The 24,686-nt window shown below is 36.3% G+C and overlaps 1 pseudogene; it reads left to right on the top strand.

The window, feature by feature from the left end:
- The first annotated feature begins 23,598 nt into the window (after window positions 1-23,598).
- On the top strand, window positions 23,599-24,401 carry LOC144581868 (putative elongation factor 1-alpha-like 3 pseudogene; annotated as a pseudogene).
- The last annotated feature ends 285 nt before the right edge of the window (window positions 24,402-24,686 follow it).

Below are 24,686 nucleotides of genomic sequence, written 5' to 3'. Positions count from 1 at the left end.
TGTCTTTGTGGAATTCCGGGCCTGCCCCAAAAGGAGCTATTCAATTGTCTCCATAGCAGGTCATACAACCAAGCTGCTTTTGTGCACTTAACTTCAAATACGTCCCTTGCTCATAATTATTTCAGGGTACATAGTGTTTTTGCCACAGTGTGGAGTGGAATCAGAGTCGTTCTGTAAAGTGATTTATACACTTGCTCCTGGTGGGGCCTAATTAAACCCCAATGACTACACATAGGCTATAACATAATAAGAAAATATACTTTGACTAGTGCTGTGCATGAAAGTGCTGAACAAACTGTTGTAGGCATATGTATAAACCACAAGCCTCTTTCCTTCTTAACCATATGTAGTCATCTCTACTAATCAAAACATAAATAATTATATCTCCTTTACATCATCTCCTCAATCAAACACTTTTTGGCATTAAGATCTTTTATACAAATATGACCACTGGGATTATGTTCCTTTTCATTTCACAACCTGCCCATGAAAATTTCTGAACATTTTATCTTTGTAATTTTATTGATTTGGAGTATGTATTTATATCAAAAATGCCTTTAACGGGGCAAACTATAAACATCAACAAAACTAAAGAGAAAATATTCACTTTGGGAAATATCAAGGGACACAATATGTCAATGTTGTTTTATTAACAGTGAGTAAAACTGAAGATATATAATTGAAGATAGCATTGACTATAAGACATCACATTGAATAGGATTTTTGAGCAAAGCAGTGTTTGGATTAAAAATAATAAGCAAGTAAACATTGGAGACTTGTGCCCTAAGGATTGGTGCTTCGATTTTTAAAATTCACTTAACTCAGAAGCAACACAAGCACATGAATACGATTTCTTAAATTTTAACTGTTAAAACTAAATATACTGGTTCTTATAATTCTCCTGTCTCTCATAATTCATATAGTACTTAACATTAAGTTTTTAAACATACTATTATGAAGTTTGAAAATTTCTCTCTCCTCTTGAAGTCTATACTACCAAATGTTCTCTTATAAACATCTGTACTACCATCTACTGGATAGGTATGTATATATCAGAAATCATATTCTTATCTACCATTCAAAACACAATACAAATAATTTGAAAAAATGCAAAAAACATTATTTTTATAACCAAAATCTACGTAGTAATCATAATGCACTGATAATAAATGAATGCAGATACATATCACATTTAAAATATGTATATATACAGTGCAGGTATTATGTATCAATTACATGTATGTACTAATCATAAAAGTTTTTTATTAAATTGCATAATTGCTTGGTACCTACTGATCATTAAATCTCTCATTTTTATCTCATGATTTCACTGTTAGTTTTTTAATACTTTTTAATGTAGAGTTCAAATGAAGTTTGGATATAGTGAATTAACTTTTTACCTATCACCATTCATATACTTTTTTTTCTTTAATGGTGTATTTTTATAAATAAATAATATTCAAACACTCAAGAGTGTCAGTCAAGTATCTAGAAGATAATCAGAAGTGCAATATAGAGAACAATATTTGCAAGCCACGATACATAGATGAAAGGCTCATTTTCAAAGACATCTAAACTTCATAAATTTATGTTTGCAGGCACTATGGTGTTTGTGCCCATATCAGGAGAAAGAAAAACCACATGGAAGCACAGAACATACACAAATGTTATGTTGCAAGAACGCTGAACTCATATTCTGACTCCTGTTGAAGGAGTTAGCTTACAACTGTTAATTGTTAAAACTTGAGCTATGTAAGTAACATTTCTGATACCCAGGATCATATGTATCAGGATTTTTTTTTAGAAAATCACAGATAACTGATATAAAGTTTCTATTATCTCTTATTATAAGACAGGATAATTAGCAAAAGTTCTGGATAAGAGTTAACTAGTTTTTCAAAAATACTTTTGAATTTATTTTGTGCCATTTATAGTGCTATTAGTTATGGCACCCTTGGTATACCAAAGTATGCTAATAATTGTGATTCAGTTCACAGCAAGTGTTTAAATCTGCAATGAATTGGTTTTTTTTAACTGTAAAAGAAAATCAGAATTAATTGTTGTTCTCAATATATGCATTTAATGAGACGATGTATACACTCTATGTATAATTATTTTGATTCTAACAATAATAATAATGCTATAAAAGATCGAAGCCATAAACAAAACAATATTGATTTTATATAGATGGGAATTAGTTTAAATAATTAGAGCCTATTTCAATTAAATGATTGCAGGCAGTCACGTCATGAATTTTAATATTGTTAGTGTTGGTTGTTATAGTTAGTTAAACGTTATAGTGTTGGTTGTTATAGTTAGTTAAATAAGAATAGGTAAATAAGATCAATACACATATATTTGAGTTTAGAATTGATTTTCAAAATGTTGTTCTTCCTGGGGAAGTAGAAATAGATATTTACTGGAGAAGTAGAAATGTTAAAATGTAGTTTAAGTCAGGCATATTTAAAAAGCTCATTATTTGTACTCAAGTACACACTAAAGAAAGTTGGAAATCAACCATATTTAATTATTTTGATTAAACTTTACAGTAAAAAGATATACTCTTAAATTATAGAATCCATATGCTCCTTAATTGAGTTAAAATAGGGTAATAGAGAAGAAAAATCATTTTACTATAAAGTTCAGCTACTGAAGTTGGCAAATAAAAATATAAATATGTTGATTTAAGATTATTTACTAAAACAATGACATCCATACATCTATACTCATGATAATTTTATGAGCTTTTCTGACTGGTATTGAATGCTTTAAATGAGTTTTAATAAAGTCAACAATCACATTTATGTATTTTTCACCAGTCTTTTTATTCTACATCATAATAAATAAATCTCCAGAAAACAAATTTTAAAAGGAAATTTATATAAGCTTCCAAAAAAATTAATCAAGTTTTTAAGTCATATAAGACATTAAGAGCCATGTAAAATACATTATACAATATGTCAAAAATATAAAATCATTACATTAATGATAATATATTGTTATAATCCTCAAAATCATCCTACAAAAATCCATTATTCATATAAGTAAAAACTAAACCATTTTTAAGCAAATATACATTATCTCCTGTGGTCTATGCTCTTAAAATTAGTGACAAAATGAGTTAAATATACTTTTCTGAGCTTTGCCTGCTCAATGTTGATGCTATCACCCAGGAAGTATTATTTTTGTATGTCTTATAAAAACACATTTACCAAATCTTTAAACGTTTAGATGGTTTGTTCTTACCTAAACACACAAACTTTTCTTAAAACGTTGTTTTCTTGATTTCCAATTATTCTTGATTCCTATAATTTATCTACAGAAAGTTAATGAATAGGTATGACCAAGTATAAATGACATGTGCATACAACACACAAATGATTATTTAAATTCTCCTTTTAAGTTATTTAAATTAAAGAGAATTATTTAAATTTTCTTGATTTTTTCCAAGGTGATAACATGTGCATTAAATTTATTCCTAAGCATTTTTACAATTAAATAAGAAATTATATGCAAATAATCTAGTAGAGTTTATATCTAATAATAGTTGTGATAAGCATATTAGTTTTATCTTTTCTTTCTTGAGAGAAAATTATCTGGACATTTCTTTTAATGATTCAAACACTGTTCTCTATTTATTGCACACCTCTCTCCACTCTTCATAAAATATAAAAAAAGAGTGGTGAATGGCCTCAATATTTGGGGATTCTTTGCCTCAGTAATTCAGTGAGGAAATATCACAAGCAGTAGGTTAGTGTAGAACGAAGGGTATCCATATCCGTGATGTTAAAATTATTGTTTCACTTATCTTTATAGAAGAATCTAAATAATATAGGTTCCAGGTAACTAAGCTTATTTGTTAACTTATATACATATCCCTGTGTCAATATCAAACTCAAGTAGATTGTCATAGTTTTTTTTTTTTTTTTAATTTGGTCATCCCAAGAAGCAGACCTCTACAAATATGTTTGATTTATCTGATGAATTCTCCTAATACCGACAGAAAAATCAATCAGAAAAGCAAAAACTTGAGGCTCAACTATGCGTTTGGTGTGACAATGTCTTACTGTGTGTATGTGTTTTTGTTTTCTTTTATACTTGAATATTATCTTTGATTCTTCAAAGCATAGAAATGGTAGTTTTATAATCATACACCTTTAATAAAAAGAAATAAAGGCCGAATTGCCACAATCATCAATCATCCAGCTCTACAGTGAGCAAATTAGTTTCTGGCGCTCACCCATAAGAGGTAAACATCTTCTTCCAGATCACAGGGGTTCAATTTCTGTTACCTCTTCTGGTACAATAAATGATGCTCAGGCACCTGATAGAGTTCATTTGCCTCTTTGGCATACCATATTCACTGAAGCATCACACAATAATATTACTTTGGACTATAAACTCAATGAACCAGTGCATACCATTCCCAGTTATGTGCTATGCATAGCACCTAATTCAAAGTAGAAAGTTGTGTCCTTGGTTTGAATTTTGTCCAAGAAAAATAATTTGATTTATAAGAACCTAGGTAGAAAAGAATAAACAATAACATTCAAAATTAAGGTTTACATTATATTTTTTTAATCAGTTGTATTTCTGGTATGTCTAATCTGATCACTTTTCTAGAACCTCATTTTGTAAAACTAGTTTATTATCTTTCTGTAAGCATTTGTTTTGCCCACCCCACCCTGTAAACTTCTTTTTTCACATAATAGGTTTAAAAAAATTATAATATTTTTTCAAAATCCCTACACTGATTTTGTTTTCAACCATCTTTTACCTTTTTTCTTAATCCCCTAATAAGAAGAAAGCTGTAGGAAAATTGCCATTTTAACACTATGAAAAAAGTAGCTTGCCATCAGCTTCCCTCATATGACCCTTTCCAGCTTCAGTTGGGGGAAAAAAAATCATAAAACTAAAATGTATTTATGCTTTCCAAACAAAATAATCAATTTCCTGAAAACATGTCACATTTTAATTCTATCCCTATATTGTACAAAATATGTAAAAGAGAGAAGCACAAGACAAGAAAAAAACTCAGGATTTTTATTTTTGAAAAAATAAGTGTCTTTAAAATGGTTTCTGCAAAGCTGATACAATGTTTATAATATAGTCATGTGTGTGCATGTGAGGGGAGTAAGTAGGGTGAGGACACTAGAGAAGAGGTTTTTTAAAATCATCAGAGAATTAAGTTGCTCTTCAGAAACTTACTGTTGGAAGAATATTCTATAACTTTTTGTCTACCTTAGCTCACAATGCTAGAATCCTTTTCACATCCTTCAAAATGAATTACCAAATATTGATAGCCCATTCCTTTTGATAGCCCACATCATTCTGAATTTGGAGGAGTCTGATGGTTCACATGAAGTACAGGAAGATAATTAGGATACTAGTATGAAGGTAATAAGGAAAAAATGTAAAAGTCATTTCTTAGAGGTTGAATGGTGAGGGATAAAAATCATTCATAGCAAGCACAGAAATTAAAATAGGTATTTAGACACAGGTAAATAGAAGAAGGGAAGTAGAGGGGAAGGAAGGAGGAAGAGGACAGGATTTGGCATATGGTTGTCACTAATTTCTCGTTGAGGAGCAATCTTAGTTGTATTAACATAACTGGCTTCCACATCTTTATCAATAATTAATTTTATGTTAGAACGTTTTGTTAGAAGATATTTTTTCTATTTTGTTGAAATTTGCAAGCTCTTCTATTGGAGCTCAGTTTTTCTCTTGCATCTTGTTACTTATAGTCCTCAGACCATTCTTGGCAGCATCACCTGGGAGCTTGTTGAAGTGACAGACACTCAAGCCCTACATGGAGTTACTGAATCTGAATCTGTAATATGACAAGATCTGTGGTAGTTTGTATACTTGAGCCTTGAGAAGCACTGATATATGTGTTCTAAATTAAAAAGGAAAACAAAATACTTTAACTATATGCGATTTCAAACTATGATGACTGGTTGTAGAAGGGATTGTTGAGTGTTTGGATGAATTTTGCCCTAGGAGTATAGGATTATACTAGGGCTGGAACAGAGAGAGGCTGGAACAGTTATTGAGCATAGCAAATACAGGAAATATTGTTGGAGGCTAACTACAGCTTTCTGGCCAATATAGGAATAGCTGTGTAACACAGGGTTCCCACTGAAAATCTTTGAAACAAATGTTAGTAAAGATTTTTACGGGATGTGACAAAGTTGGGGGAATGTGTTTTCTTTCTGGGTCCACAAATAGATGTAGTTTTAAGGGCAAGAACTTCCTAGCACCATGCACCCCTCCCATCTGTCTCCATCTGGGAGATTTAATAGTTTATGTTTGAATTTCACTACATGGAAAGAAACTAAGAGTCAATCACTCCAGCGGAAGTTCTAAGGAACTCCTTTCATTGGCCCGGGGTCTTAGAGAAGGTGGGGGTTTCTCCCAGGTTAAAAGTCCCCTTCTTCCATACCCCTTTGGACTCCATGTTTGGGTCCCCTTCCACGAACACTTCCTTCGTGGAAGCCATGTTTCTCTCTCCTGGATTTCCCCCCTAGAGTCCTCTTCCACACTCTCTCATAGAAGCCTGTCTTCCATCCTAAACTCCATCTCTCTCTATTCCCTTCCAATCAGTGTGGAAGCTGCTTTTCTCTCCTGGATTTCACCTTTCTGGATTCTGTCACTCAGTGTGAGAGGAGATTTTCTTCTCTAGTTTTCCTGCTCTGGGAACCCTTCTCACTCAGTGTGAGAGGAGATTTCCTTCTCTAGTTTTCCTGCTCTGGGAACCCTTCTCACTCAGTGTGAGAGTGGCTTTTCTTTCTCTCACTCAGTGTGAGAGTTAGCTGTTTCTCTCTCCTTCTCCTTTTTCTCTCTCCTCCTTTTTCTCTCTCTAAATAAATCACTTTCTCCAAACACTTTAAAGTTTGGCATTTCCTGTGCAATGTGCCATGGTACCTTCTCTCATTCTTGAGAGGGCAGAAGACCAAGAACCTGAAGAAACATCCTCTCAGGGGAGCTGAGGGCACCCTGAACCCCTAAACCCCAATATTACAAAGTGATGAGAGACAGATGTACCCTGCACATGTGTGTGTGGCAGAGGAAGGGGACCTATACTAGAGCAGAGAAGCCCAACATTATAAAACTGGAAACTTATATAGGAGTTGACATATTGATCTCTACTGCCCCCAGAAAGAGAGTAGTCTTTTTTGAGACAATGATTTGCTCTTGTTGCCTAGGCTAGAGTGCAATTGCATGATCTTGGCTCACTGTAGCCTCTGCCTCCTGGGTTTGAGTGATTCTCCTGCCTCAGCTTCCCACGTAGCTGGGATTACAGGTATGCACCACCAAACCCAGCTTATTTCATATTTTTACTAGAGATAGGGTTTCTCCACATTGGTCAGGCTGATCTCAAACTCCCAACCTCAGGTGATCCACCCACCTCGGCTTCCCAAAGTGCTGGGATTACAGACGTGAGCCACCACACTCAGCCAAGAGAGTAGTCTTATCTTTTTCTCTGGAACATAAACAAATCTTTTTGGGAGGGAAGGTCAAAGTCTCCTAGGTTCTCTCAACCTTTGGGAATGTAACTAGGGTCTAGGTTTATTACCTTTGAAATGAAAACACATAGTTCTACATTTATTACTAGTATATAAGTAGTAAATTGTTTTAAGAAAAAGAAGTCATTCTCTATCATTAGATCATGACAGTTTTATTAGAAAGCTCTGAATGTGGAGAAAATTTAAAAAAAAATACATTATTTCTCAACAAGTGTTCACTACCTTGACAGCGTGTTAGTAACATCTCTGAGAAGAAGTGGCAGAGTTGTGATATTTATGAAGAATTTGAAGTCTGATTTATGGTAGGTCTTTACATGGATGGGACCATTTAGACCAGGGATGTTACAGTTGAGAATTGGTACAAGGAAGAAGGCAACGATTTGAGGCAAGAAATTGAGAGTCCTAAGGTATTAACTATCATTTAATGCTCCCTACTGAAGAGTTGGTATGTTTTTCAGAAAATTCCCAGAATGAAATTATTTGAAACTTTAATCTTCCTGGTAAGAGTTTACATAGTAAATTAGTTAGGAAGACAACAGAATAGTAAGTTATGTTAGTGTAAACTGTAAGCTATGTAGATTAATGATTCTTGGCACATTCTATGTATCTTTGGTGTAGTGCTAGCCAATTTATACCTCAGCTCTCACCTCCTTCACACCTAGCATGTGCCACCCATTGGCTGATGTCTTCTAACATAATTGTATCCTTGCATCTGAATAGATACATAGCATGGATAAGGTACCAGCTTAGAGAGGTGAGTACAGAAAAAAATACAAGCCTGAGTATTTCTGAACCACCATCACACTTGGAGAAGGTTCAAAATATTTGATGTTAATGGTGGGGATGTCAGAGAAGGTTCTGAAGTACATGAGGTATCATGTACTTCATGTGGTATCAGAAGCTATGACTGTTCAGAATTTGAGTATCAATATAAAACGAGCTTCTCTTCACCTGTAGGCTGGTAAGTCCTGGAATGTTTGTGTTGCATCACTGGGTTTTCGCGGTGGCTCAAGCCTGTAATCCCAGCACTTTGGGAGGCCAAGGCAGGTGGATCACGAGGTCAACAGATCGAGACCATCCTGGTCAACATGGTGAAACCCCATCTCTACTAAAAATTACAAAAAATTAGCTGGGCATGGTGGCGTGTGCCTGTAATCCCAGCTACTCAGGAGGCTGAGGCAGGAGAATTGCCTGAACCCAGGAGGCGGAGGTTGCAGTGAGCCGAGATTGCGCCATTGCACTCCAGCCTGGGTAACGAGCAAAACTCCGTCTCAAAAAAAAAATAAATAAATAAAAAATAAAAAAAATAAAAATAAAAAAAAGAAGTAATCAATTTTGTTGTTAATCTAGAATTCTCACCTACATAATATTTCTATAAATAGTATTTAAGACAATTTACACAATTTTTTTTTACTAATAAAACATCAGTGTAATTTTTTGAAAAGAGTATTTCTCTAACATTTTATATGTTTCCCAAATGCTGGTAAATGAGAACATGCCACCAAACAATATATGATGAAATTATGCAAAGACAAGTAATTTTTTTAAAGAACACAAAACACTATAGGGAGGAACAAAGAAAAAAGTAATCACCTGTTAAGTAATTTTTAAAGTACAAATAGAATCATATGTGTATGTGCAACAAAATTATTTTATAATCCAAAATCACAATTAATTTGTTTTTTGTAACATCTATTTAGAGTTGTAAATAAATATGGATTATCAAGTCATGAATCAGATTAAGAAACTGAAAACAAAGCAGTTAAATAGGTATTTCGGTAAAGTTTTAAGCTTTTAAGCAAGTAGCAAAGATTATTTGTAGATAGCTCAATCTCTGCATTAGTACAGGATAGTAGGTTTTGCAAATCCCTAATCCTGTAATATGTGCCATGAAAATGGATTATGGAAGAAGTAACTTTGGGCAGCATTAGCTGTAAAGATCCTGCAATCAAGAAACCTCTATAACCTTGTTTAACTCACTGTTTGCCAAACTTAATTAACCATTGAATCCTTTACCGTCATACACCTTTTAATACAGAACAGCTAACACAAATACTTTACACAGTTTATCAGATTAATCTTCACTGTGAAATAGCTCTATCATGAATTTGAATTGTAGTGCTTGCTATGGAAAATGTGGACCAACTAGGTTTACCACCCAGGCAAACAATAAGGATTTGAAGCTTATCAGATCCCTAAGTGATTTATATGTATATTAAAGTGAAAGAAGCAGTAGTGTCATTGATTTTCAGTGCTAGCTGAACACTAGAAAAATTTGGTATTTTTTGTTTAATAGCAATGTGCTGACAGTACACTACAAAGTTTCTGCTGTATTTTTGGGAGGACCTCAGGAATCTTACAGACAGCTCACTAGGTAATTTGAATCTGTAGCAAGAAGTGATTACCATAACTAATGAATAACATTACCTCTAAGGACGCCTCTCTAAGGAGTTTTTCCTGTCTCAATTAATAGCAACTTCATGTTTATAGTACTTCCAGCCCAAATCTTGGATTCACTCTTTACTTTTTACAGTTTTTACACATCACATTCAGTACATCAGAAATCTTGTAGGCAACGAAATTGCTTTCAGCCAAGGTCTCAGAGTATCAGGAACCAGGTATAAAATCTCACTTTTAAAGAAAGCAACAACTACAAACAAACAACAAAAAAATGAAACAGCAGTTTTCAAGATACCAGCCATCAGGGAAGTATGGACAATTGTCCTAAGAATGAGAAACAAAAGAGGTGAAACCTATATTTGCCCAGACTTACTGAACTGGGAGGGCATCCAGGCCACAGTTGCTGAAGTCAAACTCTTGCATCGAGATTACTAAAATTTCTGTCACCATTTTCTCTATTCTCCTTCACACATCATTCTTTTGTAAAACAGGTTTGACTTCCATTTGGAATTTTTCTTTCTTATCCTTGACCCCAAAAGCTTTCCGCACTTTTGAGAACTTATCCTTCTTTAAGCAGTTTTCCATTGGCTTTATTGACAGCAACATTCCTCATTTGTCTTTTTCCTCATGAGCCCCTTATTTTCTCTTAGAAGGTGCATTTTTCCTCTTTTGGGTAGTTAAAAAGAGTTTCCTCTTTTTCTCCATTTAAAATAGTGGCCTTCATTTTTATCAATGACTTCAATTCCACTTACACAGAGATAATGGTCTACTGTGTTTCTCCAGCTGAACTCTTTATTTTTCTTGTTTCTTATTTGCTTTAGGATAATTCAAACTTAACATGTTCACAACTAAACATGGGACTCTTTTCCAGACCTGGTTTTACAATGTCTCCATCCATGTCATAAATGTGAACCAACATGCATCTACTTCAGAAAAAAATGAAATTGTGCTTGACACCTTTCTTTTCTTCAAACCCTATATCAAATGTTTCTGTCAGTTTTACCTCTTAATTATGCCACAGAATGATCTGAATTTCTGCATCTCTAATGGTGCATTATTTCTAGCCATTAAACCATTTCACTTTAAAGACAGCAATAGACTCCAAAGTAGCCTTCATCAATCTCTCATATGCATTTTCTGTATAGTGGACAGTTTACTTTTTTGTTTCTCTTAAATGATACTCTGTTATGTCACCCTCCAATTAAAACTCAAAGTCACTCTCACTGTTCTAAACATATGAAAAAAAGTTTGTTGTAATTATGAAAGCCTTCGTGATCTTGCTTCTACAAATCTCTATGTAATCTGTATCAAGTGTCCTCTCATTCTCTCTTTTTTTTTTTTTTTTTAAGACAGAGTTTCGTTGTTGTTACCCAGACTGGAGTGCAATGGCATGATCTCGGCTCACCGCAACCTCCGCCTCCTGGGTTCAAGCAATTCTCCTACCTCAGCCTTCCAAGTAGCTGGGACTATAGGTGCGCACCACCATGCCCATCTAATTTTTGTATTTTTAGTAGAGACGGGGTTTCACCTTGTTGACCAGGATGGTTTCGATTTCTTGACCTCGTGATCCACCCGCCTCGGCCTCCCAAAGTACTGGGATTATTGGCGTGAGCCACCGCGCCCGGTCCCCTCTCATTTTCTTCACTAGAACTGTTAGCCTACAATGCTATCTTTGCCCAGGTAACCCATATTTATTGCCTTTTTAAAACCCAAATGGAGAATATGCCATGAAATTTTCATCTCTGCCAGGTGACCTCTGCCTAGTACATGTTCTCAGAGCTCGCTATGCATCTATTTCATGGTACATCATATTTGCATGTTTCCATTGGCTTGAATGCTTTTGTTGGTCCTATTTTACTTTTTTATTTCTGTCTTTAATTTATTGTCTGTTTACTCCACTAAATTTTAAATTTTATGAGAGCTAATTTAACATCTGCTTCTGCTGATTATTATGTCTCTCTGCCTCCTATTGTGCTTGCCATACAGTAGACACACAATAGTTGTTGAAGAAATGAATAAATAGATTGAGACAAGAGGCAATCATTTAAATTATACTTTTGCAAGGTTCATATAATCTCCACTGTGTGTTTTGAGAGACTGAAAATTTTTCTTCATGTGTACTACTAGGAAGATGGAGTACACTCAGTGGCTACTGTACTATACCTTTAATCTATTTTCACGGAATGAAACTTGCAATGGAAGCTCTGAGTGTTTGAGGGCAGCTGAAGCTCTGTATTTTGTGAAACTTCTGAAAAAGAAAACTTCCAGAAGCTCTTTTCTCTTTCAGTAGGCTGTGATGGCATAAGTAACCATTGCAGTCAAGTCTGGTTCCTGGATTTTATTGTTTGGGGCTGTTATCATGATGGAAACAGCATTAGTTTCTGCTGTGCCCTTACAATTAGTCATTGCTGCTACAACCTTAGTCATGACTGCTTCCCCAAGCTTCAAAAGTTTTTTTTTTTTTAATCTCTTATTATATGTTAATTCATGTGTTTGTTTTCTGCTTAAGCAAAAAATTGATCCAGTGGTCTGCAACTAAACAAAAATTCAAATGGGCTACCAATATTCCCCAGTCCTGACTCAGGGATTTTTTTTTTTTTTTAAACATAGCACATTTTTTTTTTTGACACTTTCTGTTTTCATACTTATCCATTCCAATGATGTGTTTGGAAACTATTTAAACTAAATAAGTGGCACTTTCTTTCTTTCACAAACATTTGTGGATATCTAGCTTCACTCCTGAATGGATAATCCTGACCAAATGATTTAATTTTTCTGTCCCTCCTTTGCACCAGTGTGACTGGAAAGAAAGATCAAAAATTATTTTTAATGCCTTAAGTGAAAAAGAAGTACATAAAATGAAAGCTTTCTAAAATTAAAACTAATTAGTTAAAAGTTTGGTGAATTCACCTTTAGGAAGAATAAAATAGATCAGGTGCATGCAGTGGGTCACACCTGTAATCCCAGCACTTTGCAAGGTTGAGGTGGGTGAATTTGTTGAACCCAGGTGTTCAAGACCAGCCTGGCCAACATGGTGAAACCCTGTCTCTACTGAAAATACAACAAAATTAGCTGGGCATGATGGCACATGTATGTATTCTCAGCTACTCCTAAGGCTGAAGTGGGAAGATTACTTTAACCCAAGAGGTGGAGCCTGCAGTGAGCTGTAATTGTGCCACTGCACTCCAGCCTAGGCAACAGAGTGAGACCCTGTCAAAAAAATAAGTATAAAGTATTTAGTGAAGATAATTGCAATGACAGAAAAAAACTAATAGGATGATATAATAAATATATGTTATACTAATGGAATGATTTATAGAAGAAAATCCAACATCCTGCAGATATGTGAAGAGAAGCTCAATGTTTTTGGTTGGAAAAGAAAAGTAAATTAAAAAAAATTATACTCAGCTGATTTTGCAAAAATGTAGAAGTTAAATAATAGTAAATGATGGTGAAGGAAATGAGAATTTTCACATACTGTGAGTGGTGATTTGGTGAAATTATGGATAGTTATTCTGATGATTTAGCAAGTCACACCTGGATATTCATTCTGAAGAACAAGGGTATGATTCCCTAAAAAAATAATGTAAACGTTAACTACAGAAGAAAATACAATAGTCAAAAGAATAACTCAACATATGTGCATAACATAAATAAGAATTTTTAAAATTAAAATAATACTGAATATAAGTGAAAAAAGAGAATAACATCTGCGATGGTTAATACTGAATGTCAAATTGATTGGATTGAAGTACTGATCCTGGGTGTGTCTGAGAAGGTGTTACCAAAGGAGATTAATATTTGACTCAGTGAGCTGGGAAAGGCAGACCCACCCTTTAATCTGGGTGGGTACCACATAATCAGCTGCCAGAAAGTATAAAGCAAGAAGAGAAACGTGAAAAGACGAAATTGGCCTAGGCTTCCAGCCTACATCTTTCTCCAGTGCAGGATGCTTTCTGCTCTCAAACATTAGACTCCAAGTTCTTCGGTTTTGGGATGTGGACTGACTCTCCTTGCTCCTCAGCTTGTAGGTAGCTATTGTGGGACTTCATGATCATGTGAGTTAATACTTAAGAAACTCATATATATATATTATATTTACTGGAATATATATAATATAATATATATATATAGATATACACATTTGACTCTCCTGAATCACTGCCTGTGAGAGGCAAGGAGTTTCGTGACTATAAACATAATACCTTTGACCACAGGTGGAGAACCAAGGAACATAATGAAGCTGCTTGGTTGCTCCTGAGTTCAGTGGACAAAGTGATGAAATAAAATTATAAACTCAGAGATTTCATCTTCTGGCTTCACAACCAGATACTGAGCCTCAAATCTGCTAAGATTGCCCTGAATGAGAGTTTTATCTCCTGTGGAGAAAGAGCTAAAACTGGAAAAACACACACTACCTCTTATCATGCAAGTGCCTGACCTGCACCAAAAGGTGCAAGCACATTCTTGCCAGGTGTCTATTATTAAAGTGAGGGAATTGATTGGAAAAGAATGGGACCCTGCAATTTGGAATGGTGATATGTGGGAAGACCCTGATGAAGCTGCAGATACTGAGTTTGTTAACTTTTATGAACCTTTTTTTTGCCAGAAGAAACAGCTTCCTTAGCCCCAGAAGTGGCAATATCCCCTCCCTGACCTCTGGGAGCCTCAGACTGAGAAGATAAACCCTGTGCTGCCTGAGGCAACAGTGATGGCCTCCCCTGAGGCAGTTGCCAGGAAAGATATGTTGATTCTCCTCAGGAGCCACCCCCAACCCCAACACCCTTGTTTGCTTCTAGACCTATAACTAGACTAAAGTCCCAACAGGCCCATAACTAGACTAAAGTCCCAACAGAGGTGAGATTCAGCATGTGACCCATGAGGAGGTTTGCTACACTTAAAAAAAAAAAACCTGCTTGAGGTTTCTCTAATTTATACAAGTAGAAAGTAGAGAATAGGCATGGGAATGGATATTAAGGTGTGGGATAATGGTAGAAAGAACATAGAGTTGCATCAGGCAGAATTTACTGATTTGGGCTCACTAAGGAGGACTCTGCATTTGTTGTTGCAGCTTGGGGGGTTAAAAATTTTTTAATAGTTTATTCGCTTTGTTAGCTGAAATATGGATGAAAACATGGTTCACTGTGAGTCAGCTGGAAATGCCTGATCTCCCTTGACTTAATGTGGAGAAAGGGATCCGAAGATTTAAAGAAATTGGGATGGTGGAGTGGTTTAGTCCCTTTAGACCTATTCATCCCATCTGGGAGCGTTCAGAAGATATACCCTTGAACAATGCCTTGTGAAATAGATTTGTGAGTGCAGCATCTGCATTTTTGAAGAGCCCTGTAATTGCTGTTCTCTGTATGTCAGATCTAACCGTGGAAATAGCAGTCACTCAACTACAAGATTTAAACACAGTAGGAATAATTGGATCCCAAGCTCCCAGGGGCCTAGTGGCAACACTCAACCATCAAAGGCAAAGTGGGAGTAGCTACCATAATGGACAACAGAGGCAAAACGGCAATCAGAATAGTCTGACTTATGTAGAACTCTGGCATTGACCAATTAATCACGGTGTTCCTAGAAGTAAAATTTATAGAAAGCCTGCTGTATCCCTAATTACTTTATACAAGCTGAAAACTTCGAGGTCAAATAGATGAAAGACTAATTTAAATTATAAAAACAGAAAATCATTGCCTCTCAATCAGTTTCCAGGCTTGAGCCAGTTTACAGACCTGAAACCCTTGAATTGACGGAAAGGCTGGGTCCCATTGAAGGACTCCACTACATTACCGACAACTTATGTGGTGAATCTTTCTCCTATCCTTCCTCAAGGAGATTTCCTGCCTTTTAGCAAGGTAACTGTGCACTGGGGAAAGGGAAATGATCAGACATTTCAGGGACAACTGCAATGGCCTGAGCTGATGTTGATTCAGGGATCGCAAAATGTCAATGTGGTCCTCTAGTAAAAGTAGGGGCTTATGGAGGTCAGGTAGTTAATGGAGTTTTGGCTCAGTTCTGACTTACAGTCCATCCAATGGGTTCCTGTACTCATCCTGTGGCCCCAGTGCCAGAATGCATAACTGGCATAGACAAACAACAGCAGGCAGAACCACACATTGGCTCCCTGACTGCTAGGGTGAGGACCATCATGATGGGAAAGGCTAAATGGAGGCCATTGGAGCTGCATCTACCTAGAAAAATTATAAATGAAAAACAATATCACATCCCTGGAGGGACTGTGGAGATTTGTGCCACCATCGAGGACTTGAAAGGCACAAGGGTGGTAATACCCACCACATCCTCATTCAATTCTCCCATTTGGCCTGTGCAGAAGATGGATGGATCTTGGATAATGACAGTGCATTATAGTAGGCTTAACCATGTAGTGATTCCAATTGCAGTGAGAAAGAGAGAGAGAGATGATAGTTTATAAGAAATTAACTTACCAGATGTGGTTTTATTGCTTAAGCAAATTAATACATCTCCTGATACTGGGTATGCAGCCATTGACTTAACAAATGTCCTTTTCTCCATTCCTTTCCATAAGGCCCACCAGAAGCAATTTGCTTTCAGCTGGCAAGGCCAACAATATGCCTTTACTGTCCTACTTCAGAGGTATATCAAAACTCCAGCTTTGTGTAATAATCTTATTGAGAGAGATCTTGATCATCTTTCACTTCCACAAGATGTCAAACTGGTCCATTACATTGATGACATCATGCTGATTGGATCCAGTGAGCAAGAAGTAGCAAACACACTGGACTTATTGGAGAGATGTTTGTGTGTCAGAGGATGGCAAATAAATCTCAATAAAATTCAAGGAACTTTTACCTCAGGAAAAAAATCTAGGAGTCCAGTGGTGTGAGGCTTGTGGAGATATTCCTTCTAAAGTGAAGGATAAGTTGCTGCATTTGGCTCCACCTACAACCAAGAAATAGGTACAATGGCTACTGGGCTTGTTTGCATTTTGGAGACAACACATTCCTCATTTGGTTGTGTTACTCTGACATGTTTATTGGGTGACCTGAAAGGCTGCCAGTTTTAAGTGGGATTTAGAACAGGAGAATGCTCTGCAACAGGTCCAGGCTGCTGTGCAAGCTGTCCTGCCTCTTGGGCCATATGACTCAGTAGATCCAATGGTGCTTGTGGTCATGTCAGTGGCAGATGACCTAGCAGATCCAATGGTACCTTATAATGTCAGTGGCAGAAAGAGATGCAGTTTGGAGCCTTTGGCAGGTCCCCATATGTAATCACAGTGGAGGCCTCTAGGATTTTGGAGCAAGATCCTGCCATCTTCTGCAGAGCACTATCCACCTTTTGAGAGACAGCTCTTAGCTTGTGTATTAGTCAGGGTTTTCTAGGGGAACAGAACTAATAGTATATATATATATGTATATATATATATGTGTGTATATATATATATGTGTATATATATATATATGTGTGTGTGTGTATATATATAATATGTGTGTATGTGTGTGTGTATAGTTTATAAGAATTCCATATATAATATATGGAATATAAATATATATAGTAAGTTAATTCCTTAAAATATATAGAATAAAACTATATGTATACACACGCACATATATTTATATATATACACACACACATATATATATTGTTTTTAAGGAATTAACTTACATGACCACAAGGTACCACAATAGGCTGTGTGCAAGCTTGAGGAGCAAGGAGATCCAATCCAAGTTTCAAAACTGAAGAACTTGAAATCAAGTGTTCAAGGGCAGGAAACATTCAGCACAAGAGAAAGATGTAGGCTGGAAAGCTAAGCAGGTCTCTCCTTTTCACATTTTTCTGCCTGCTTTATATTTGCTGGTAGTTGATTACATGATGCCCACCCAGTTAAGGGTGGGTCTGCCTTTTCCAGCCCACTGACTCAAATGTTAATCTCCTTTGGCAACACCCTCACAGACACACCCAGGACAGTACATTGTATCCTTCAATCAAATCAAATTGACACTGAGTATTGGCCTTCACAGATTGTACCTGGGGTTTGGTGGAAATTGAATGTTTGACTATGGATCATCAAGTCACCATGCAACCTTACCTGCCTATCATAAACTGGGTGCTTTTTAATCCATCCAGCCTTAAAGTGGGTCATGCACAGCAACACTCCATCACCAAATACAAGTGGTGTATACGTGATCGGACTTGAACACGTCCTGAAGGCACAAGTAAGTTACATGAGGAAGTGGCTCAAATGCCCATGGTCTCCACTCCTGCCATTCTGCCTTCTCTCCCTCAGCCTGCACCAATGGCCTAATGGGGAGTTCTCTATGATCTCTCCCACAGAGGAAGAGAAGACTACAGTGTGGTTTGCAGATGGTTCTGCACCATACCTAGGTACTACCCAAAAGTGAACAGTTGCAGCACTACAACCACTATATAGGACATCCCTCAAGGACAGCAGTGAAGGGAAATCTTCTCAGTGGGCAGAACTTTGAACAGTGTATCTGGTTGTGCACTTTGCATGGGAAGAGAAATGGCCAGATATGCAATTACATACTGATTTGTGGGCTGTAGCCAATGGTTTGGCTGGATGGCCAGGGACTTGGAAAAAGTGCAATTGGAAAATTGATGACAAATAAATTTGGAGAAGTGGTATGTGGATGCTTCTCTCTGAATGGTAAAAATCTGTGAAGATATTTGCATCTCATGTAAGTGCTCCCCAATGGGTGATCTCAGCAGACAACTATTTTAATAATCAAATGGATAGGATGACCCATTCTGTGGAGATAACTCAGCCTCTTTCCCAGCCACCCCTGTCATTGCCCAATGGACCCATAAACAAAGTGGCAATGGTGGCAGGATGGAGGTTACACATGGTGCAACAACATAGACTTCCACTCACCAAGGCTGACCTGACTTTGGCCGCTGCTGGGTGCCCAATTTGCCAGCAACAGAGACCAACATTGAGCCCTGGATATGGCACCATTCCTCAGGGTAATGCTACCTGGTGACAGGTTCATTATATTGGACCTCTTCTATCATGGAAAGAGCAGAAGTCTTTACTTACTAAAATAGACACTGACTCCAAATATGAGTTTGCCTATCCTGCATGCAATGCTTCTGCCAAGACTACTATCTGTGGATTCATGGAATGCCTTACCCACCGTCATGGTATTCCACACAGCATTACCTCTGAAAAAGTACTCACTTTACAGCTAAACAAATGTGGCAGTGGGCTCATGCTCATGGAATTCACTGGTCTTACCATGGTCCCAATCATCCCAAAACACCTGGATAGAATGGTGAAATGGTCTTTTGCAGTTACCTTTACGAGGCCAACTAGTTGACAATACTTTGCAGGGCTGGAGTTACGTTCTCCAGAAAGCTGTACATGGTCTGAATCAGTTTCCAATATATGGTAATGTTTCTCCCATAGCCAGGATTCATGGGTCCAAGAATCAAGGGGTGGAAGTGGAAGAGACATCACTCACGATCACCCCTAGTGATCCACTAGAAAAATTTTTTGTTTCCTGTTCCCACAACATTATGTTCTGCGTTCTGCTGGCCTAGAGGTCTTAGTTCCAGAGGGAGAAATGCTGCCACCAAAAGATAAAACAATAATTCCATTAAACTGGAAGTTAAGATTGCTACCTGGACATTTTGGACACCTATTACTTTTAAGTCAATAGGCGAAGAAGGGAGTTACAGTGTTGGCTGTGGTGTTTGACCCACAGTATCAGGATGAAATCAGTCTATTGCTCCACAACTGAGGTAAGGAAGAGTATGAGTGAAATACAGGAGATCCATTAGGGTGTCCCTTAATAATACCATGCCCTGTGATTAAGGTAAATGGAAAACTACAACAGCCCAGTTCAGGCAGGACTACAAATGTTCACAGACCCTTCATGAATGAAGGTTTTGGTCACTCTATTAGGAAAAAAATTTACAACTTGCTGAAGTGTTTGCTGAAGGGAAAGGGAAAAATAATACAGAAAGGGTAGTAGAAGAAGGTCATCATCAATACCAGCTACAACCACATGACCAGTTGCGGAAAGGAGAATTGTAATTGTTATGAGTATTTTTTCTCATTTTGTTAAAAACATGTTTCTTCAGATATACACTTCTACTAAGAAAATATCTTCTTTATTTCCTTTCTCTTTTCTGATGTGACATAACACTTATTGACTTCATGTCATCACTTAAGTACTGTTAACTTTATGTTAACATACCCGAATAGCAATTGGGTTGGGTATTAGTATATTTCAAGCTGTATGAAAGATAGTTGTATTATGTAAGACATAATTATAACCTTATTATTGTCTTATTTGAAGATTATGTATGATCTCAAGAGATGTGTATGGGTTCAAGTTGACAAGGGGTGAACTTGTGATGGTTAATACTGAGAATCAACTTGATCGAATTGAAGGATACAAAGTAGTGATCCTGGCTGTGTCTGTGAGGGTGTTGCCAAAGCAGATTACATTTGAGTCAGTGGGCTGGGAAAGGCAGACTCACCCTTAATCTGGGTGGGCACCATCTAATAGCTGCCAACAAATATAATGCAGTCAGAAAAACATGAAAAGGCGAAACTGGCTTAGCCTCACAGCCTATATCTTTCTCCCATGCTATATGCTTTTTCCCATGATCCCTGCCCTCTAACATTGAACTCCAGGTTCTTCAGTTTGTGGACCTGAACTGTCTCTCTTTGTTCCTCAGCTTGCAGAAAGCCTATTGCAGGACCTTAGTCTCTAGAGGGACAGAATATATGTATTACGTATATATATTCCATTCCTCTAGAGAATCCTAATACAACATCAAATACAGTATTATGCAATATTATATATTATTTTCTTAATTAAATATATATATTCTTTATGTGTTTTTCAATTGTCAGAAGTGTTTTAGATTGCGGGTCTTTTCAGATTTTTGAATATTTGCATATATGTAATGAGATGTCTTAGGGATGAGATCTAAGTCTAAGCACAAGATTTATTTGTGTTTTATATATGCCTCATGCGTATAACCTGAAGGTAATTTCACACAATATTTTAAGTCCTTTTGCACATGAAACCATGTTTGGCCTGTGTTTTGACTGTGACCATCACATGAGGTCAGGTGTGAAGTTTTACACTTGTGCCATTACATCTGTGCTCAAAAGGTTTTAGATTTTAGAGTATTTCAGATTTTAGATTTTTATACGCAGAATGCTGTTCATCCTGTACTTCAAAAGTAAATTCAACCCACTCTGTATCTGAACATTAAAAGAAATTTAATTGCTCTATCTAATTACTATGATATACTATGATTAAGAAAAAAGAACAAATTTATATGTTTATATTAAACTTTTTTTTTTAAATGGCTACCTATAGAAAGTTACATAATAGGAGAACACAATTTCAAAATCATCTAGAAAAGTTAAAGCAGACTTCACAACCATGAAAATATGTGAGTATCATATAAGGAATGAGAAAAGATTCTTGAGAGAAAAAAGGTAAGAGAAGTGAGACATTCTTTTATCAAATCTAGATGACACTATAGAATAGGACTTCAAGGTGTTATAACTTATTTTCAATCTTAAAATTTGACGTTTTGACACTGACTAGTCTCAGATTTGAATCCATTCTCTATAACTCTACAGAGTTCATGTTCTCAATCTCAAAATAAGTGAAGTTACATAAAATAAAGCCTTATCCTTGTGCAAATACTAGATTTTTTAATATAAATATTTACTCTTCATGTCTGAGTTCCCCACAGCATTTTACCCATTGTCTTGTTCAAGAGATGCTAAATACTTGATATATGGTTTGAAATTCTATATAACTAGCATAATTAGACACCATAATAGATTAGTACAGTTTCATGCAGTTTAAATCAGTTATCCTTACTCTTGTAAACTGCTGTTTTCTCAAATTGCAAATGCTATCTGTATCTACATATTTGATGAAGGAAACATTTCTACTAACATTTTTATTAAAGTTTGCATTGAAGTTAAACAGATTTAGTGCAAATAATTATCAGCCTTGAGGTAAAAAAAGGGATGAATAAAATTAATTTTAACATTTATCAGACTTGTGTTTGGAAATTCAATTTCAATAATTAGACATATAAATATTTCTAAATTAATATTTAAATTTTACTTTCTTCTAAAATTTGTCTTGCTTCAAATTGGCCAAATTTTCTTACCTTAACAGAATTAAACTTTGATTAAATAGGAGTGTTGAAATTTATAAGTATTGTTGTTCTAAACCAACATAGCAAAACACATAAATACACAACTGATTTTCTGAAAGAAAAACTTGCCAATGATTATCAAATCAAGATTAATAAATTCATGTCAATCTCAGTTGTCAATAAGTATGTAAACATCAATAATAGGAGATAAGGTCAGTTTTATTATGTTAATGATCTTTGTTCTGTGTCTCTTAATTAGAACTACTAATCAGTTTAATAGTTGTGGTAATTCTTGTTATGTTGATAATAAACCCTAAAGACTGTAAGATTCTTTACTTCTTATTTTAAGTAGTTATAGGTGTATTTTCCTGGCCACTGTTATCTACTTGTGAATGTTGCTTCCAGAGCTAACTAAATTGCATACCCCTCAGGAGTGTACTTTACTTTTGATTATTCTTTCACCCTGAAAAACTGACTTTAAAGATTTGAATGATAATATGACCTCTCAAGCCCATAGATATATCCCATGGTGATAACAAGGAGAGATTGTTTTCTTACAACAGTCTCTTTTTCAAAAGAAAACTTGAACTTTGATCCTTTTGGGCCCTGTTGCTGTTTGTATTCAGAGACACAATGTCATAGATGTACAGTGTTATAATTTAAAAATTCCCCTGTGGCTATAAACCAGTATTAAAAATCCATAGCTAGCCAATCATATTGCATATATTTTAGACATGGAAGACATATAATCATCTCTTTATATTGAATTATTCTCAATTTATTGCATACACAATGTACCCTTGCAGTATTGAACATAGACAACTTAGATTTAATTTGATTTAAAGAAGAGAATTGCATTCCATACTGACTAAGTCATCCTGCAGGTCTTTGAAGAAGTACTGAATTTTGAAGTGCATAACTACTAAGGCAATTTTGATTTTAACCAAGCATGGCATGAAATAAACATGTGAATGGCAAACAGAAAGCTGTTAATTTGTGGAGAAGTTAAAGTTAAAAATATATATATATGATAGCTTTTTTGCAATGGGTTTGCTGCCAGAACACAGGTGTCATGAAAACTACCCCTAAAAGCAAAAATTGGATGGAAAAAGACTCATACTGTCACTGTCATCATTGGACACCTAGTTGGGGCAAGTCCTCCATTACTGGACATCTGCTCTATGAATGTGGTGGCATTGACAAATGAACGACTGAAAAATTTGAGAAGGAAACTGCTGAGATGGGAAGGGGTTCCTTCAAGCATGTCTGGGTCTTGGAAAAACTGAAGGCTGAGCATGAATATGGTATCACTATTGATATCTCCTTGTGGAAATTTGAGACCAGCAAGTACTATTTGTCTATCATTGATGCCCCAGGACACAGGGACATCTCAGGCTGACTGTGCTGTCCTGATTGTTGCTGCCAGTGTTGGTGAATTTGAAGCTAGTATCACCAATGGGCAGACCTGAGAGCATGCCCTTCTGGCTTACACACTAGGTGTGAAACAACTAATTGTTGGTATTACAAAATGGATTCCACGGAGCTACCCTAAAGCCAGAAGAGATATGAGGAAATTATTAAGGACATCAGCACTTACATTAAGAAAATTGGCTACAACCCCAACACAGTAGCATTTGTGCCAATTTCTGTTTGGAATGGTGAAAACATGCTGGAGCCAAGTGCTAACATGCCTTGGTTGAAGGGATGCAAAGTCATCTGTAAGGATGGCAACGCCAGTGGAACCAGGCTGCTTGAGGCTCTGGACTGCATCCTACCATCAACTCATTCAACTGGCAAGCCCTTGCACATTACAACTGAAGTAAAAATCTGTCAAAATGCACCATGAAGTTTTGAGTGAAGCTCTTCCTGGGGACAATGTTAAGAATGTGTGTCAAGGATGTTTGTCACGGCAACATTGTTGGTGACAGCAAAAATGGTGCACCAATGGAAGCAGCTGGCTTCACTACTCAGACAATTATCCTGAACCATCCAGGCCAAATCAGCACCATCTATGCCCCTGTGCTGGTTGCCACAGGGCTCACATTGCATACAAGTTTGCTGACCTGAAGGAAAAAGATTGATCACCATTCTGGTAAAAAGCTGGAAGATGGCCCTGAAATCTTCAGGTCTGGTGATGCTGCCATCATTGACATGGTTCCTGGCAAACCCATGTATGTTAAGAGCTTCTCAGACTATCCATCTCTTTTTCACTTTGCCGTTCAAAATGTGAGACAAACAGTTGCCATGGGAGTCATCAAAGCAGGGGACAAGAAGGCTACTGGAGATGGCGAGGTCACCAAGTCTGCCCAAAAAGCTCAGAAGGGTAAATGAATATTATCCCTAATACTGGCCACCCTGGTCTTCATCAGTGGTGGAAGAACGGTCTCCGATTTTTTTGTTTCAATTGGCCATGTAAGTTTAGTAGTAAAAGACTGGTTAATAATAACAATGCATCATAAAACCTTCAGAAACAAAGGAGGATGTTTTATGGACCACTTTGATTTTCTTTTTTGCGTATGGCAGTTTTAAGTAATTAGTTTATAAAATTGGTACTTTTTAATGGAAACAACTCAACCAAAAATTTGTTACAGAATTTTGAGACCCATTTAAAAAGTT

Source organism: Callithrix jacchus, chromosome 3, assembly GCF_049354715.1.
Source record: "Callithrix jacchus isolate 240 chromosome 3, calJac240_pri, whole genome shotgun sequence".
Classification (NCBI taxonomy): Eukaryota; Metazoa; Chordata; class Mammalia; order Primates; family Cebidae; genus Callithrix; species Callithrix jacchus.
Note: the sequence above shows the minus strand (reverse complement) of the source record. Positions and strands in the feature narration are given on the sequence as shown.